Source organism: Somniosus microcephalus, chromosome 12, assembly GCF_052327205.1.
Source record: "Somniosus microcephalus isolate GS21.2 chromosome 12, FLI_Smic_1.0, whole genome shotgun sequence".
NCBI lineage: Eukaryota > Metazoa > Chordata > Chondrichthyes > Squaliformes > Somniosidae > Somniosus > Somniosus microcephalus.
Genome location: NC_140998.1, coordinates 190,917,759 through 190,935,587, shown reverse-complemented (window position 1 = coordinate 190,935,587; position 17,829 = coordinate 190,917,759). Strand labels below are relative to the sequence as shown.

General features: G+C 42.2%; 1 pseudogene across 1 annotated transcript in view; it reads left to right on the top strand.

The window, feature by feature from the left end:
- LOC147109798 (rap guanine nucleotide exchange factor 2-like) overlaps positions 1 to 17,829 on the top strand; it is a 97,258-nt pseudogene that overhangs the window by 11,218 nt on the left and 68,211 nt on the right. Inside the window, exons 2-5 of the transcript XR_015080154.1 lie at positions 2,730 to 2,875; positions 5,464 to 5,667; positions 9,822 to 9,930; positions 12,083 to 12,317. The product of XR_015080154.1 is annotated as a rap guanine nucleotide exchange factor 2-like (transcript). The remainder of the gene's footprint in view (positions 1 to 2,729; positions 2,876 to 5,463; positions 5,668 to 9,821; positions 9,931 to 12,082; positions 12,318 to 17,829) is intronic.

The window sequence follows — 17,829 nt, the reverse complement described above, 5'->3', positions numbered from 1 at the left end:
GGGATTGTTAAGATAGTTGTTTTCCCTCGATGTGCCGTGTGTTCCCCATTCCCTGTATAATTATAGTTATTCTTCTTCTGTATTTTTGCCTGTAGAAGTGTACACTAGTAATTTTTCCCATAAGATTGTATCAAGTTTTTCCTCTTCAATAAAATCTTGGTTTTTGTTTACATCCAACCACCTGTCTCCTGGAGTCTTCTCTGTACCGCCGCCTTGTACCTAAGTCCGGTGTCTAGAACCCAGGGGCGTGGGAGCGATTCGAACCGCTCACAAAACAGTCAGGGGCATAACTGACTGGGCGCACGTGCCAAACAACACTGCCACACCCTACAGGTCCCCAGATGTTGCTGAGGATTTTGCAGGGTCGATCGGGGTCGGTCGGGGCCGGGTCGCTGGGGCCGGGCCGGTCGGGCCAGGTCAGCCGTTGCCATGTCTGTAATCCGTGCTGGGTGGTCCGTCCAGTTTCAGTTTTATGATTGTGTTTCGGGCAGTTTGTTACAACTGAGTGATTTGCGGCCATTTCAGGGGCAGTTCAGAGTCATCCACATTGTTGTGGGTTTGGAATCACATATAGGCCAGAACAAGTAAGGACGGCAGATTTCCTTCCCTAAAGGACATTAGTGAACCAGATGGGTTTTTACAACAATCCGATTGTTACCATTACTGATACTTGTAATTATTGCAGATTTATTTAATTAACTGAATTTAAATTCCCCAGCTGCCATGGTGGGATTTGAACTCACATCTCTGAATCATTATCTAGAAGTGCTGTGGATTACTAGCCCAGTGACATTACCACTATGCTACCATTCCCTAGATGTTACAGCAAACACAACTGAAAACATACCATTGCCACTATCTAACCATGAGCACTGCCACAGGAGAAATAAAGAAATTTTATGATTTGTTAATATAAACATATAGGCCTAGAAATTCGGTTGGTAGCGCCAGCGATTAGCGCCTAAAGAGCCCGAGAATTGGGGCGTTACCCAATTTTCGGGCGGGCGCAGTGAATATAGCGTATCCTTTTAGCGCCGGCGCTAACTCTTTGCGCGCGCCCGCGGGCGCAGGCAGATCATGACGTCATTTCAGTCTGCAACGCCTTTTTGGCGCCCCGGACCAGATATTCGGTGGCACCCGCAACCTTTCCGCCTGGCGCTATTAGTGACAGTTGGATGGAACGTTCCCAGGCCCTTCTCGGACTCGGGGGGCGCTATTTAAAGGGGACAGCACTAGTATAAATGCTGCAGCCATTTGGGCTGGCCATTCTGATCGTTGCTGGAGAGAGTTGCTGACCTTCTGTTGGACAGTAATTTTCTCATTGAGCCTTCAGAGGCACTGGCACTGGCAGCTTGAGGGCCCGGCTCCCGAGCTGGTGATGCAGCATCTGAAAGCAGGGATGTGGAAGAGTGGCTTTAGCAAAAGGACAGCTTGGCAGCAAGGGATGCCAGATTGCGGCAAGGCTATGACATGGGTCCACAGTGAGAAAGCATGCTGGTGGGGGGAACAAGTGGAAGGAGATAGTTGTAAAAGGTGAGAACCTTACCATCGCTGTCAACAATGGGGTCGGCAGCTGCAGTGGTTACAGGACCACTCAGACGTCCTCCAAGAATCTGGTGGACTCTCTCCTCGAGATCCGTCAGAGTGACCACTTGTGGAGGTCCTCCACCGGTGCCAAGCTGGTCTTTGCCAATCCTCGCCAGCTAGGACTGCAGGAGAAAGGAGGGGAAGTTATGTTACCTGATGCCCTGAATGATCATCTCATGCCCCCCATGGTGGAGGAGCCCTTACATGATGCCCTGAGTGATCATCTCATGCCCCCCATGGTGGAAGAGCCCTTACATGATGCCCTGAGTGATCATCTCATGCCCCACATGGTGCAAGAACCCTTACATGATGCCTTGAGTCAAAAGTGCATGTGTGTGCCCAGAAAGGGCCATGGGTGCTTGCTGGCAGATGGCCAATGGGGCACAGGCCACCCTGTAGTCATAAAGTCAGGTGCAAATGAAGGGATGCAGAAGTTTGCAGAAACAACACCCACCCTCACGACCCGAGTGAGGTCGTTGAATTTCTTTCTGCATTGGACAGGGCTCCTGGTCACCATGCTGCTGGAGTTGACCCTCTGGCATACATCCCTCCAAGCTCGTCGGTAGTCCTTATGATTCGGCCTCCTGCCATTGTCTGGGTAGAGAACATCTCGCCGGCGCTCCACTGCGGCCACCAATTGCTCCAGAGCCTCATTGGTCAAGCGCTCTGCTCTCTGCCTCACCTTCTCCATCTGGTCCAAGATTTTAGCGCCAGAGAAGGGCCTGCGCCGATTCTGAGGCCTGCAAGGCGCAGAGTGTGGATACTGAAGCTGACTGACCCACCCCTTTAAGAGCTGGCCGGCGCCTGGAAGTCTCGTGGTCATCAGTAATTGAGAGCACCTGCGCTGCGCCCGTCCGCTCCGATATTGGGTTGCGCCGGAAGTTTTGCTCCTTAGGAGTCCCGTGTAACGCCTGAATTCGCGCCTCAATCACCTTTAGGGGCGATGCAACCCAATATCGCGCCAGGTGGCGATAAGTTGCGTCTGGCTATAAACTTTGCGCTTTGCCAATTCTAACGCTCCAAGCGGGGCTATACCCAATTTCTAGGCCTGAATCTGTAAATGCATAATATCTTAGCACTCTGCACCAGACATGCCTAATACTGTAACACTTTCTGTGCTCCTTGGCAATTGCTGTGCATAGCCCACCAAGATTATTGTCGAATCCTCAACCAGGTGGAAAAGAATATGCGGAAAGTCGAGAAGGAGGGAGAGATTGTTATACCTGTAGTAAAAGAACACCGAGAGTTGGATCGGACTGGAACCAGGAAAGGCGATAAAGTCATAAAGGTAAGCAGAATGTTTAAATACATCAGAAACTAACACTGGTCTAAAAAAAGTGCTCATGATGCCCATTGTATTTCTCATGTAAAAGTTTATTCTGCAGCTCTAATTAAATGTAGTTTTACTAATGATCTGTTCCATTGAACTATATTAGGGAACACCTGAGCAGTTAACAATGCACCTGCTGGAAGTGCACTCAGTGGTGGATCCCACATATATAGAAGATTTTCTTTTAACCTGCAGAACCTTCTTATCGAACCCAATGGAAGTTGGGAAGAAATTGCTGGAGTGGTTTAATGACCCAAGTCTCAGGGACAAGGTTAGCCAAAACTTTTAAGATTGTAATAATTCAGTACTTAACAAGCAATTTATTTTAACCAGTAAACTTTGTGGTGATCTTTCCCCTCACCAGCTGTTAATATGACAAGAATCCAATATGTACCTCTGAGTAACTAAATATAGATGCACATAAATTGGAAAGAAAAAGGTTCATTTGTAATTGTGTTCATTGATAGTATGTCTTCGGCAGGGAAAAAATCTACACCACTTCTTATTTGACTTGGAATAAATATTCATTTGTCATGACTTTTAGCCTGTATCTATATATATATATATGTGTATATATTTTATATATAGATAGATAGATAGATAGCTTTATCACTCCTGTGCAGTATTCGCATTGATCAGTCACTTGGCAGCCATTTTCAGGAATTATGCAACCCTGTTTTTAAATAATGTGCATGTCTCTTGTCATTACTGTAAAAGTTGTAGAGCTATTATTTACTCTGCATTAAAATTTTAAAAAAATAACAAAATAATTTCATCCGTCTACCTTCTGTCCTAAATTAAACTGCAACTTCCTTCATAAGACCCTAACTTCAAACTAAAGGATTTCACTAAACTTCTAAAGATAAATTAAGAGTAGGAATAAATGCTTCTGTAATTGAGGCAATCAAGCTTCATTTGCAATAAAAACAGAAAATTCCCGAAATACTCAGCCAGTCAGGCAGCATCTGTGGAGAGAGAAACAGAATTAATGTTTTAGGTCGATGACCTTTTGTCAGAACTGAAAAAAGTTTTCGAGATATAACAGGTTTTAAGCAAGTGTAGAGACAGGGAAAGGGGGGAGGGGAGGAAAGAACAAAAGGGAAGGTCTGTGATAGGGTGGAAGGCAGGAGAGATTCAAAGACAAAAGGGATGATGGTGCAAGGCAAAAGGAGATGGTAACGGGACAAGTAAAAGAACAAAAGATGGGTCTAGAAGAAGAGTAAATGGGAATAAGAAAATCATCAACAGCTGTTGTCGGAAAAAATGGGGGCAGAGGTTATGATCTGAAATTGTTGAACTCAATGTTGGCTGTAAAGTGCCTCATCGAAAGACGAGGTGCTCCTCCTTGAGCTTACGTTGAGCTTCATTGGAACAGTGTAGGAGGCCGAGGACAGAGAAGTCAGAGTGGGAATGGAGCGGAGAGTTAAAGTGACAGGCGACCGGAAGCTCGGGGTCACGCTTGCGGACTGAACACAGGTGTTCCACAAAGCGGTCATTCAATCTGCGTTTGGTCTCCCCAATGTAGAGGAGACTGCATCATGAGCAGTGAATACAGTCTACTAAATTGCAAGAAGTACAAGTAAATCACTGTTTCACCTGGAAGGAGTGTTTGGGGCCCTGGACAGTGGGAAGAGAGGAAGTAAAAGGGCAGGTGTAGCATCTCCAGCACTTGCATGGGAAGGTGCCGTGGGAAGAGGAGGGGCTTTTGGGGGTGATAGAGGAGTGGATCAGGGTGTGGCGGAGGGAGTTGTCCCTTTTGGAATGCTGAAAGGGGAGGGGAGGGGAAGATGTGTTTGGTGGTGGGATCACGCTGGAGGTGGCGGAAATGGCGGAGAATGATCCGTTGAATGTGGAGGCTGGTGGGGTGGAAGGTGAGGACAAGGGGAACCCTATCATGGTTCTGGGAGGGAGGGGAAGGGGTGAGGGCAGAAGTGCGGGAAATGGAACAGACACGGTCGAGGGCCATGTCAAGCGCGGTGGAGGGGAATCCTCGGTTGAGGGAAAAGGAAGACATATCGGATGCACTTGTGCGGAAGATGGCATTGTCAGAACAGAGGCAACGGAGATGAAGAAACTGGGAGAATGGAATCGAGTCCTTACAGGAAGCAGGGTGGGAATCAGTGGGCTTAGAGTGAATATTGGTTGATAGCCGATCCCCAGAAATGGAGACAGAGAAGTCGAGGAAGGGAAGGGAAGCTTCATTTGCACATTCTTAATTCTCTACATTGAAGTTAAGTCAGCATATGTTGCATACATCAAGCATACAATGCCTTTAATGGTGCAAAATACATTTCTCTGAATACTTTCCAGGTTACACGGGTAGTATTGCTGTGGGTAAACAGTCACTTCAATGGTTTTGAAGGCAATCCTGCAATGACCGCATTTCTAGAAGAACTTGAAAACAATTTGGAACAAGAGGTTAGTTATCTCATTTAAGGTAGTTAACACCTGATTATTTTTGAAGCCCCCTCTCTTAAGAAACATTAAACAACTATCATCAGAAGTTGAATTTCAGTTTGTAAATGATATTTTTTTATGTTGTGTAGAAAATGGGTCGTCAGCTCAGACTGTTGAAAATCGCTTGTACAGTTAAGGCCAAACAGCGGCTAATAACTCTAATGAAGCCATCACAAGAAGCCCCTTTGCCATTTATCCTGTTGGGAGGCACTGAGAAAGGTTTTGGGATTTTCCTAGACAGCGTAGAGCCTGGTAGCAAAGCTACTGAAGCTGGGCTGAAACGTGGTGATCAGGTTTGTCTTGCTTTTTCTTTAAATAATTTTTATGGAAAAAAATAATTTCTGCCAACAAATGTATTAAATGTCTGCACAGAATGTCAGCGGCAAAACGTCACACCTCATTGCTGTTGACTGTTGAATAGTCTCTCAGACCTTGTTGTCTGGAGCTCTGAGCTTTTCTGATGCAGAATTAAATATTCCATTGATAACCAGAATTACTGGAATATGCATCAGTCTATAAGATAACTGTGACAGCCCATTGATACCCAAGCATAATTTTACCACAAGTTTCTGTGCTCCTGCTAACTGTAAGTATGAGATTTGAAAGACGTCATCCCTTGTTATCATTTTCTCCAGGGATGGTGTGGTGAGCTTGTGAAGGAATAAGCCACAAAACCTATTCAGAAAAATACACCATTCGATGAAAGAATTCTGGCCTTATTAAAACATGACAAACTGGGTTTGGAAATCTAGAAACCTTAACTATGGAAAAGCTGTGATAGCATTCTGGCTATAGAGATAAGACAGTTGTTGACACTGAATCAATAACCTTATTGCAACAGAAGGTTAAAGGGTCCTGACAGTCTGAATCTTTGGAAACAAACAATGGTTCACCCTGTACAAGGTGTTCTAATTTACACTTCGTAAAGAAGCACAAACATCTGCCTTAGTAAAAATGACATCAAATAAAACGCACCTGCTGTTACACCGTTTTTTATGGTAAACTTACAACACCTAGAGAAGAGACATGATTCTGTATTGCTACCAGCTGAGGTGACTAAGAATTGCAGAAGTCAGCAGAAAAATGACTAAAGATAATTAGCTTACATCAGCAGAAAACCTTAAAGGAAATACCACTGGAAAAGGGTATAAATATTGAACTCTCAAATGGGATAGTAGACTCGCTGTAAAGGGGCAAAGTGATTCTCGACTTCAGAGGCAGGCTCTGTAAGTCTACAACTCTTTGTACCTTGGGGATCAAAGGTACTGTATTTGATTTTGGTGGATATCCTGAATAAAACGAAGAACTACAAAGCTGTAGCAAAATTAAGATCTGAGAGTAAGGATCTCTGATAAGATTGTAAAGCTTTCTCTTTTTGGAACTGTTAATGTTGCGATTGATTCACCAACTGTAAATTACATGTCGGTTCTTTAATAAATCTATATATTTTTAGAATTGTCTCATATAATACTTCTGTATCAAACTCGTGAACTCAATCTCTGTACACTCTTTGGTGAGGAGTTACAGAACTCTGGGGGAGTTTTCCGGACCCTCATCATATCTGGAACGTTACAGTCTAGCTAAACTTATTAAAAGTGTCCGGATGGTAACATTTTCAGGTTGTTCCTTTAGGGAGAGATAGTCCGGACCTTTAGACCCAATTAAGCGTCTTTAGGATTTGGCAAGCACAAACTTTAGTTGAAAGTGAATATCCGAGGAATATGCCTGATCCGGGGTATGACTAGTAATTATCCCTTCAAGCTGACCATTCACTTATCAATACAGGAAACTTTTTTTATCCGGCACGGACAGGACCGACGTGGTGCCGGTTCATCAAAAATTCCGGATAACCGAAAGCTATAGTAAAAGATACGGAGCTGAGAGCTCCGTATAAAGCAACAAACCCTGTTGCTTCAACAGGTTCAAAACAATGGCCACAAGTTGCAAGCGTCTCTGTAGCTTAGCAACAGCTGCAGCCACACCTTTGCACAGCAACACATGGAGGAAGGCAAGTAATAAAAGTTACCTGAACCTACTCCTGAATTTTGCCGGTTAACCGACATTTCCGGTTATTTAGGTGCCGGTTAATCGAAAGTTTCCTGTATATGTTTCCCTATCAGAAAGGTGTCAGCATCGACTATAGGCTCCTGCGCGCCATGTCAAGTCTTCATTTACTAAAGGTCATTTACAAAAGAATAAATGCCAGGGCAAATGCCCAGGAGGATACAAATGGTTGAAGGTCTGGCAAATTTTGGGACTTTTTGGTTGCTGGCATTGAGAAAGATTGGGAGACCACTGATTTGAAAAAGAAAATCTTTGTTTTATTTATGAAAAGGCCTACTATCTCTTGAGGGTCGATTTTCATCTCGTCAACTTCCTTTGTGCACCAGTTCACAGTGCTATGGCACAGAAAAAGGCTCCGAGATCTGCAATGCTGGGTCTCTGCCCCTTTTGCATGTGGCGTGCATGGCCAGGCAGTGGGTGGTATAATAATGCCTCCCATGTCTTTTTAAAGCCTTCACACTGGGTGCATGGCACTTCCAAATTTTGCTTATATAAATAGACATCCACAGTTCCTAGGGAACTGAATTGCATAGGAAAATAAGTAGAGCCAGTAAAAGAATTCATTCAGCAGTTTTTAGACCGTTTCTGGCCTGTTTTATTTTCCTTTTTGGCACTTAGCTTGTCATAAGTCTTTGTGCCATTTATTCTATTTTGTTTCCCCCAGTACCATTACTGGTACTAATGGAGGAAAACCACTGAAGTGATGCAAAGAAGGAAAGTCTGCACAAACGATGATCTGTGCTCACCCACCTATGCAGCTACATCCTCCAAGATGCAGCAAAAGATTGGCGCAGCCATTAGTGCCAGTCTGGTGCGACTTCAAACTTACCTCTAACACCTTTCAGGCATGCTGCAATATGAACTTTAAAGGATGCTGCTGTGGAGTGGCACAGTAGGCAATCCTTCCTTCCTACCATCTTATGCAGTGCTATTTCCAATTAGCAGCCATTAAACAGAGAGTTGGGTGTTGGCTGCTCTTTCACTTGCCTGCAGATTCCTGCCTGTGTATGGGGTTTCTTTTCCTTTCAATTTTCCCTGTCATTTCTTAATCTTCTGTTGGTTAAGTCTTGGCAAAAGTCTCTTAATGGGTTGAAATCATTTCAAGATCGGATGGCCTCGATTTTACAATTCTCCTCCTTGTTTCCAAATCCCTCCATGGCCTTGCCACTCCCTATCTCTGTAATCTCTTTCAGCCCCACAACCCTCCGAGAGATCTGTGTTCCTCTAATTCTGGCCTCTTGAGCATCCCCGATTTTAACCACTCAACTATTGGTAGCTGTGCCTTCAGCTGCCTAGGCCCTAAACTCTGGAATTCCCTCCCTAAATCTCTCTGGCTCTCTACCACTCTTTCCTCCTTTAAGATGCTCCTTAAAACCTACTTTTTTGACCAAGCTTTTGGTCATCTGCCCTAATATGCTCTTATATGGCTCGGTGTCCAATTTTGTTTTATAACGCTCCTGTGAAGTGCCTTGGGACGTTTTATTATGTGAAAGGCACTATATAAATACAAGTTGGTATTGAGATATTTTTGAGCCTTTCTAAAGCCTTTCAGAATTTTGTCTCCTTATTGTGACATTTACATAGAAAAAATCTATGCACTTACCTGAGGGCTCCCGAGGTTTGTATAGTTCCGATGCTGGGCCTCTCGAACTCCAAGTGTGTAGGGCCTACGTATCCCAGGGGTGCATGTGGTTCGCAAGTGTCCCTGGGATCACGTGGGCCATGGGGAGACAATCAAAGAAGGGAATCTCCCTTCATACACTTGACAGATAGACCTGTCAAATATATCAATGGAGATCACCCCAAAAACACTTCAAAACATTAAATACATTTTTTTAAAGCACATTTTTAAAATTAATTGAAATTACAATAAATTTAATATTTTAAACAAATAATTAAAGTTTTTTACAGGGCTAAAAATAAATTTCACTTTTTTAAAAGTATTTTTAAATGATAAATCACTGAAATTTAAAAAAAAAAATGTTCATCTCTTATCCTGGTAAAACGAGGCCTTACGCCTGCTTTTACCAGGCGTAAGAATTCTAAAGGTTATCTGCGGGCAGAGGGGCTCCAGAAAACGATTTGCCCGCAGAGGCCCTTCTCCAGGGCAGGCGTCCGATCTGTCGAGAGCAGTCTGCATGCCTGAAACAGGCATTTCCGATGTCCCTACGGGTGGGTATACAGCGTGTACCCACCTGTAGGGATCGGAATGTCTGGGCCAATGTTTTTAGAATTATGCTTTTGGGATTTTCTCACTGACCTATAACAGTTCTGAAGGAGAAAATGGAACGCAGGAATGGCAATGTTAGCTTGTATGACAGTCTTTTGAAATTTAATTACACATTTGACGCCAATCAAGAGTAAAGGCTATCTTGTTTTTCAGATACTGGAAGTCAATGGACAAAACTTTAAGAATATTCAGCTACCTAAAGCCTTGGAAATTCTTAGGAACAACACTCATTTGTCTATCACTGTGAAAACAAACTTGTTTGGTGGGTTTTTATATACAGCTATAATTTCATAGCTGCAATTTACATGAACAGTTTTTTTTAATATACATTATTTTCACAGTAGCTGCATTTCTTAAGACCAGCAAAGATATATGGTTGACTGAAATAATGATGCAGTGGTGTGAAGTGATATTCTGGGTGCTATTGCAGATATTGTAAATTAAAGAAGTATTTATTTCCTGCCTCGTTTCCTGGTCTCTCTGAGGCTCAGTGGATAACCAGTCCCCTTCAGTTGTTGCTCTAGAAGACCCAGTTAAGATTTTTTTGTCCAATCTTCCTTCCCTGTGGTTTAGCCTGTGTTTGGCTGTTGAATCATTTTAATATTTAGCAACTGTTTATAAATCAGTTGTACCCTGATACCAAAGCTTTGTTTAGTAATGATTGTAGTGCATCCAAAAAGCCTCCGCACAGTCGCACTTCGGTTGCTGTGTTTGCAGTGCATTGATAAGGAACGGCCTCAGGGATTGTTCAGCAATGTCTGGACTGGATGCTGCATTAATGTAGCACATAATCATTCCACTTCTAGGACCAGGATTAAAATCCACGCTGGACTGACGGACTGAGTCGTTACTGCTGAATGTAAGGGGCCTACACAAAATGAATTTAGGCCATCTTGATCCAGTTCCAAGAAGTCTATACCACAGAAAAACCCATCACTCACACCCTGTTGGTTCATCTTTTTGTATTCATTCTCAGGATGTGGGCGTCGCTGGAAAGGCCAGCATTTATTGCCCATCGAATTGTCCTTGAGCCACCTTGAACCGCTGCAGTCCATGTGGTGAAGGTGTTCCCACAGGGCTGTTGAGGAGGGAGTTCCAGGATTTTGATCCAGCGACGATGAAGGAACGATGATATATTTCCAAGTCAGGATGTGACTTGGAAGGGGTGGTGTTCCCATGCGTCTGCTGCCCCTGTCCTTCTAGATGCGAGATGGCACGGGTTTGGGAGCTGCTGTCGAAGAAGCCTTGGCGAGTTGCTGCTGTGCATCTTGTAGATGGTCCACACTGTAGCCTGGTAGTGCTGGTGGTGGGGGGAGTGAATGTTTAACGTGGTGGATGGGGTGCCAATCAAGCAGGCTGCTTTGTCCTGGATGGTGTCGAGCTTCTTGAGTGTTGTTGCCGCTGCACTCACCCAGGCAAGTGGAGAGTATTCCATCAGATTCCTGACTTATGCCTTGTAGGTGGTGGAAAGGCTTTGGGTCGTCACGGGGTGAGTCACTTGCCGCAGAATACCCAGCCTCTGACTCTTATGTTCATTAATAAATAGACATTCTTATTATGAACACAGCGAGCTTTTGCTAGACACTTTTATTGAGCCCATGTGGACTAGGTACAGTATCTGTAGAGGCTTCCATCTTGACTGTTGCCTTGTGGGTAGCCTAGTGCCTCATGAGTAATGTAGTCTTAATATATATACAGCTGGGTAGTGTAGTCTTATACATACAGCTATATACAGTTCTACACAGCTCTACGGCTCCACCTAGTGTCCACTATAGAATGACATGTTATTGATCATTACACTGACCTGCTCCTGTAGCCTCAGTATGTGGATGGTCCAGTTAAGTTTCTTTTCAAGGGGGATCCCCAAGTTGTTGATGGTGGGGGTAATGCCATTGAATGTCACAGGGTAGTGGTTAGACCATCTCTTATTGAAGATGGTCATTGCCTGGCACTTGTGTGGCATGAATGTTACTTGCCACTTATCAGCCCAAGCCTGGATATTGTCCAGGTATTGCTGGATGTGGCCACGGATTGCTTCATTATCTGAGGAATTTCACTCATTATAGAAGGATAATGCATAAGAAGTTGTTGAATGCAGTGAGTGAGACCACCTAACTCGTACTCCGTTTTCCATTCAATTATTATATTGTGCTTTGCACCAGAGCACGTGTAATAAATTGAGTTTCAAGTCTTTTCAGCTTCAATGTCAATGATGTGCATTGCACCTGTCAGCTATTGATTGTACTGGCCATATAAATTCTATGGTTCTTGTATGAGTTCCGAATATAGCATTGTACAGATTTTCCCCCCTGAAATCTGTGTTGTAGCAGAAACCTCTTTGGTTATAAAATCAAAAAAATCATCAGTGATCAGAAAACTTCTTTGGTTAATTCAATGTTATGCCTTTTACACAGTATTTAAAGAACTTCTGTCCAGACTTGCAGAAGAGAAGAGAAATGGTTCTCCACACTTCCCTAAAATTGGTGACAAGAAAGGCAGCCATTATTCCATTCCACATCTTGCTGAACAGGTGATTGGGTTTGATAAAACAAATAAGAAGGCAAAGGCAAACACAGTGGCAGGACGGAACAAATTGAAGAAAAAACTGGACAAGACTCAAATCCGCATTCTTCCGCAAAAACCTTACAAGTAAGTGGATGTTTTTTGCTGTGAATTTCAGTGAAAATGACTGATTCATAAATGTTTTCATAAGCACTGTGTAATTTTCAATAAGTTGAGGCTACATAATGGCAACCGTAAAATACTCTGACTGTTCCACAAGTTAGCAAGACCTGATAATTGATAATTCATGAATGACTAAGGTCTTTCTCTGGTGAAATAAATAGGTTATTAGTAAGGTTGAGATGGTCCAGTGGAATTATTTCCAAATATTGATCTTTCAGCAATATATCAAGGAGTTAATAGAATCATGGAATTTGCAGCACAGAAAGTGACAATTAGACCAATCATGCTAGCTTTTCACTGCAGCTGTCTGTCGATTTCACTGCCCTTTCCCCATATTCTTTTATATTTTCAAAACTTATTCAATTTGCTTTTAAATGACCTTATTGACTCTGCCATAATAGTCACTTGGGGTAAATTATTCCACGTTGTAATAACCCGCTATGTGGCAAAAATGTCTTCTAACTTCCTCCTCTATTGAAATAATCCTATCCTTTCCTTGGCTCTAATATACTTCCTGTAGTGGGGTGTCCAAAACTGCACGCAATGTTCCAACTGTGGGCCTAACCAATCTCTTGTACAAATTTTACATTAGATAATCAGCAAATTCTGTATAAAGCTCAATATCCCTTTTGTCTTTTTATCGCCATTTTTCCCCATCGTTGGAGCTCTGTATATCTGCACTCCTCGATCTCTCTGTTCCTTCACTCTGTAAGAGGCTCACTGTTGGGGTATACTTGCTTTCACTTTTATTTCATAGAAATCATAGAAAGTTGCAGCATGGAAGGAGGCCATTTCGGCCCATCGTGTCCGTACTGGCCAACAAAGAGCTATCTAGCCTAACCACACTTCCCAGCTCTTGGTCCATAGCCCTGCAGGTTACAGCATCCCAAGTGCACATCCAAGTATTTTTAAATGTGGTTAGGGTTTCTGCCTCTACCAACCTTTCAGGCAGTGAGTTCCAGACCCCCAAAGCCCTCTGGGTGAAGAAATTTCCCCTTCACCCCCCTCTAAACTTTCCACCAATTACTTTAAATCTGTGCCCCCTGGTTTTTGACCCCTCTGTTAAGGGAAATAGGTCCTTTCTATCCACTTTATCTAGGCCCCTCATAATTTTATACACCTCAATAAGGTCTCCCCTCAGCCTCCTCTGTTCCAAGGGAAACAAACCCAGCCTATCCAGTCTTTCCTCATAGCTAGATTCCCTACTCCCGGCAACATCCTTGTAAATCTCCTTTGTACCTTCTCTAGTGCAATCACATCTTTCCTGAAATGTGGTGACCAGAACTGCACGCCGTACTCTAGCTGAGGCCTAACTAGTGTTTTATACAGTTGAAGCATATCCCCCCTGCTCTTGTATTCTATGTCACAGCTAATAAAGGCAAGCATTCCGTATGCCTTCTTAACCACCTTATCTACCTGGTCTGCTACCTTCAGCGATCTGTGGACATGCACTCCAAGGTCCCTTTGTTCCTCTACACTACTCAGTGTCCTACCATTTAAATGTGTATTCCCTTTCCTTGTTAGCCCTCCCCAAATGCATTACCTCACACTTCTCCGGATTGAATTCCATTTGCCACTGTTCTGCCCACCTGACCAATTTATTGATATCTTCCTGCAGTCTACAGCTTCCTTCTTCAGTATCAACCACACAGCCGATTTTAGTATCATCTGCAAACTTATTAATCATACCCCCTATATTCAAGTCTAGATCATTGACATATACCACAAAAAGCAAGGGATCTAGTACTGAGCCCTGTGGAACCCCACTGGAAACAGCCTTATAGTCACTAAAACACCCATCAGCCATTACCCTCTGCTTCCTGACTCTGAGCCAGTTTTGAATCCAACTTGACACTTTGCCCTGGATCCCATGGGCTTTTAACTTCGTGACCAGTCTGCCATGTGGAACCTTATCAAAAGCCTTGCTAAAGTCCATATACACTACATCAAATGCACTACCCTCATCTACCCTCCTTGTTACCGCCTCAAAAAATTCAATCAAATTTGTCAGACACGACCTTCCCTTAACAAATCCGTGCTGACTATCCTTGATTAATCTGTGTCTTTCTAAATGAAGATTTATCCTTTTAGCAACCTTTTATGTGGCACCTTATCAAGTGCCTTTTGGAAATCCAAATGTACTACAACCACTGGTTCCCCTTTATCTACCTTGTTAGTTACATTCTCAAAAAAATTTGTTAAACACAATTTCCCTTTCATAAATCCGTGTTGACTCTGCCTAATCATATTATGATTTTCTAAATGCCTTGTTACTACTTCCTTAATAATGGATTCCAGCATTTTCCTGATGACTGATGTCAGGCTAACTGGCCTGTAGTTCCCTGTTTTCTCTCTCCCTCCTTTCTTGAATAGCAGGGTTATATTTGCTACCTTCCAATCTGCTGGGACTGTTCTAGAATCAAGGGAATTTTGGAAGATCACAACCAATGCATCCACTATTTCTGCAGCTACCTCTTTAGAACCCTAGGATGTAGGCCATCTGGTCCAGGGGATTTGTCGGCTTTTAGTCCCATTAGTTTCTCAAGTACTTTTCCCCAACAGATATTAGTTTAAGTTCCTCATTCCCATTAGCCCCTTGGTTCCCCACTATTTTTGGTATGCTTTTTGTGTCTTCTACTCTGAAGACAGATACAAAATATTTGTTTAAATTCTCTGCCATTTCTTTATTCTCCATTATAATTTCATCGGTCTCAGTGTCTGAGGGACTAACATTTACTTTTGATACTCTCTTCCTTTTTACATACTTGTAGAAGCTGTTACAATCTGCTTTTATATTTCTTGCTAGTTTACTCTCATAATCTATTTTCTCCCTTTTTATCAATTTTTTGGTCATCCTTTGTTGGTTTCTAAAGCTCTCCCAATCCTCAGGCTTACTACTATTCTTCGCAATATTATAAGCCTCTTCTTATAATCTAATACTATCCTTAACTTCTTCAGTTAGCCACGGATGAAGTACTTTTCCCGTGGAGTTTTTACTTCTCAATGGAATGTATTTTCATTGAGAATGTTGATGTTTAAATGTTTTCCACTGCTTATCTACCTTCATACCTTTTGATCTAATTTTCCAATCTATCTTAGCCAACTCGCCCCTCATACCTATGTAATTGGCTTTATTTAAGTTTAAGACTCTCGTTTCGGACTGAAGTATTTCACTCTCAAACTCAATGTGAAATTCTATGATATTATGATTACTCTTCCCCAGAGGATCCTTTACTTTGAGATTACCAAATAACCCTGTCTCATATGTAGTGTTTCTGTCAGCCAGCTTTTAAGTCCTCCACTCAATGCATAATTTTTGATGGTTATACATCACTTGTAACTGCTGTTTTAATTTCATATTTAAAATATCCTTAACCCTTACAGGATAAGTTATTTTTAGCGCAAAGTGTACTCCAAAATTTTTGATAGTGCATCAAAAAAAGTGTGAAAAATCAAATTTTTCCAGAGGTGGCACGCCCCTAGATTCCCTGCAGAAAATAAATCTTACACCTTCAGCACTTGCAAATGCTTTCCGCAATGTCCAATTTCACCACTGTTGCAAAATACATTTCCATGGAATTATATTTTTTCTGTGCACTAGAAGTGATGAAACTTTTCATCTGCAGCTTAAGTTACAAAAAGCAAGTGTCCCATTGCAATTTCAGTACAATTACTTGTTTTCAGACTTGATTCCCTATAATCAGGGGCTGTTCTTGAATTGTCAGCTTTTCCGAGACAACATCATTTTTTTTGAAACTGATGGCCAGCTTTTGCTGGTTTTCTAGGTTGGCAGAAGTGCAAAGATATCTAATGAGAGGAAAGAAAAATAAATTAATTTGTATGATTCACAACCTCATCACCCATTCCCAGCTAGACTCATACAGCAATTGGTAGGGCCCATGAAGATGAATTTGGTGATTGTTAGAATATCTTAAAATAGTCGAAGTATCCCAGCAAGCTTTGGTTAGCATTTTTAGCTCTCTAGCTAATGTATGACCAAAGACCGTTTGGAAAGTAGACAGAATAATAAACACCCAGGTCAAGAAATGGCCAAGACACCATATACCACAGTAAAGGATAAAGATTGGCCTACATACTTAAAAGTACAATAAACAAAACTTGTGGAACAGAATTGGAGGCCGAAAAGATTAGAAGCGGGGTAAACACCTAAATATGCGGCCTCTGCAAACGTGCACCTACATATTATGTTGTACGTAGGCACAGCCCAAGGTATCCGATAGTATAAGAATAGAACCTGTCTCCCTCCGACCTGCTCCTCCCACCCTCCACGAGCAGAGCATTATCGGGGTGGTCAGGAGCCTGGAGGGCTGGAGCTGGTCGCTTGAGGCCTTAGGAACCAAAATCTGTTGTTCTCTTGGGGTTCGGAGCACTCTCAGGGTCAGTCGGAAGCCACAGCAATGCAGGCAGCCTAGAGAGCCAAACGTGATTACTCCAGGCCTGGGAACCAGTTTATATTATTTGCATGTCACCTTGTCCATTTAATATAATATTGTAGAACAGTTATATAAAACCTAATACTCTTATTAGTCAATGCAAATAAAGCTTGTTGATTATAAAACTACTCGGGCTAAAAGCTGAGCAGAGTTATTGTCGCTGGACTAACAACCCTTTATTACGACAGTTACTACGGGAAAATCCGCTAACAGTGATCCATTTATATTTTCATGGTGGGTGGCACAATATACCATGAAGGGGAGAAAATGAACATTTTCAAATGGGTAAGGCTGCAGCATTTGGCACCATACTAAAGTACTTTGGTGCCATGCTAATACAAAACAAAACTAAGATATATACAAATAATGATGCAGTTTAAAATTTCATAATAGAAATAATTAAATTGCATTTCCTACACCTATAAGCAGAGGTGTTAAATATAACAAATGTTCATAGTATCATCACTAAACTGCTCACAAATTTTCATATAATTCACACTTAAAATGTAACATTTACACTCAACATATTAATTGAATCAGGTGTCATTATTTTGTGAAGGTGACACCCTTGTAAAACTGTATTGGCCTCTGTGTCATTTGAGAACAGTGAGATCACTACTAGAATAGTCCAAGCATTTTCAATGGGAATTTTTGAAAATTTATGCTAACAGGTTGAAAGCAAAGGCAAGTCCCTACATACAGAGACAAGAGGACAAAACATTGTCCTTTAAGCTTATGAAGCTAATCTTGTGAATAATTTGGCTGCTTATATAATAATCACACTAATTAAGAGATTTCAGCACTGAGAAAAGCTGAGCTCACCTAGCAATTATTAGGTTATTATGCTATGGAGATGTTCACATAAAATTCCCTCAAAATACAATCGATCATAGATCCTTTTTCTTAAGTACCATTTACTCATCCTTAATTCCAGGGTGAACAAAAAGCAGATTATTTATGGACGCACTATGCACAAGTTGCTACTGAACACAATTCTTTATGAATGAAGGAGAACACAACTC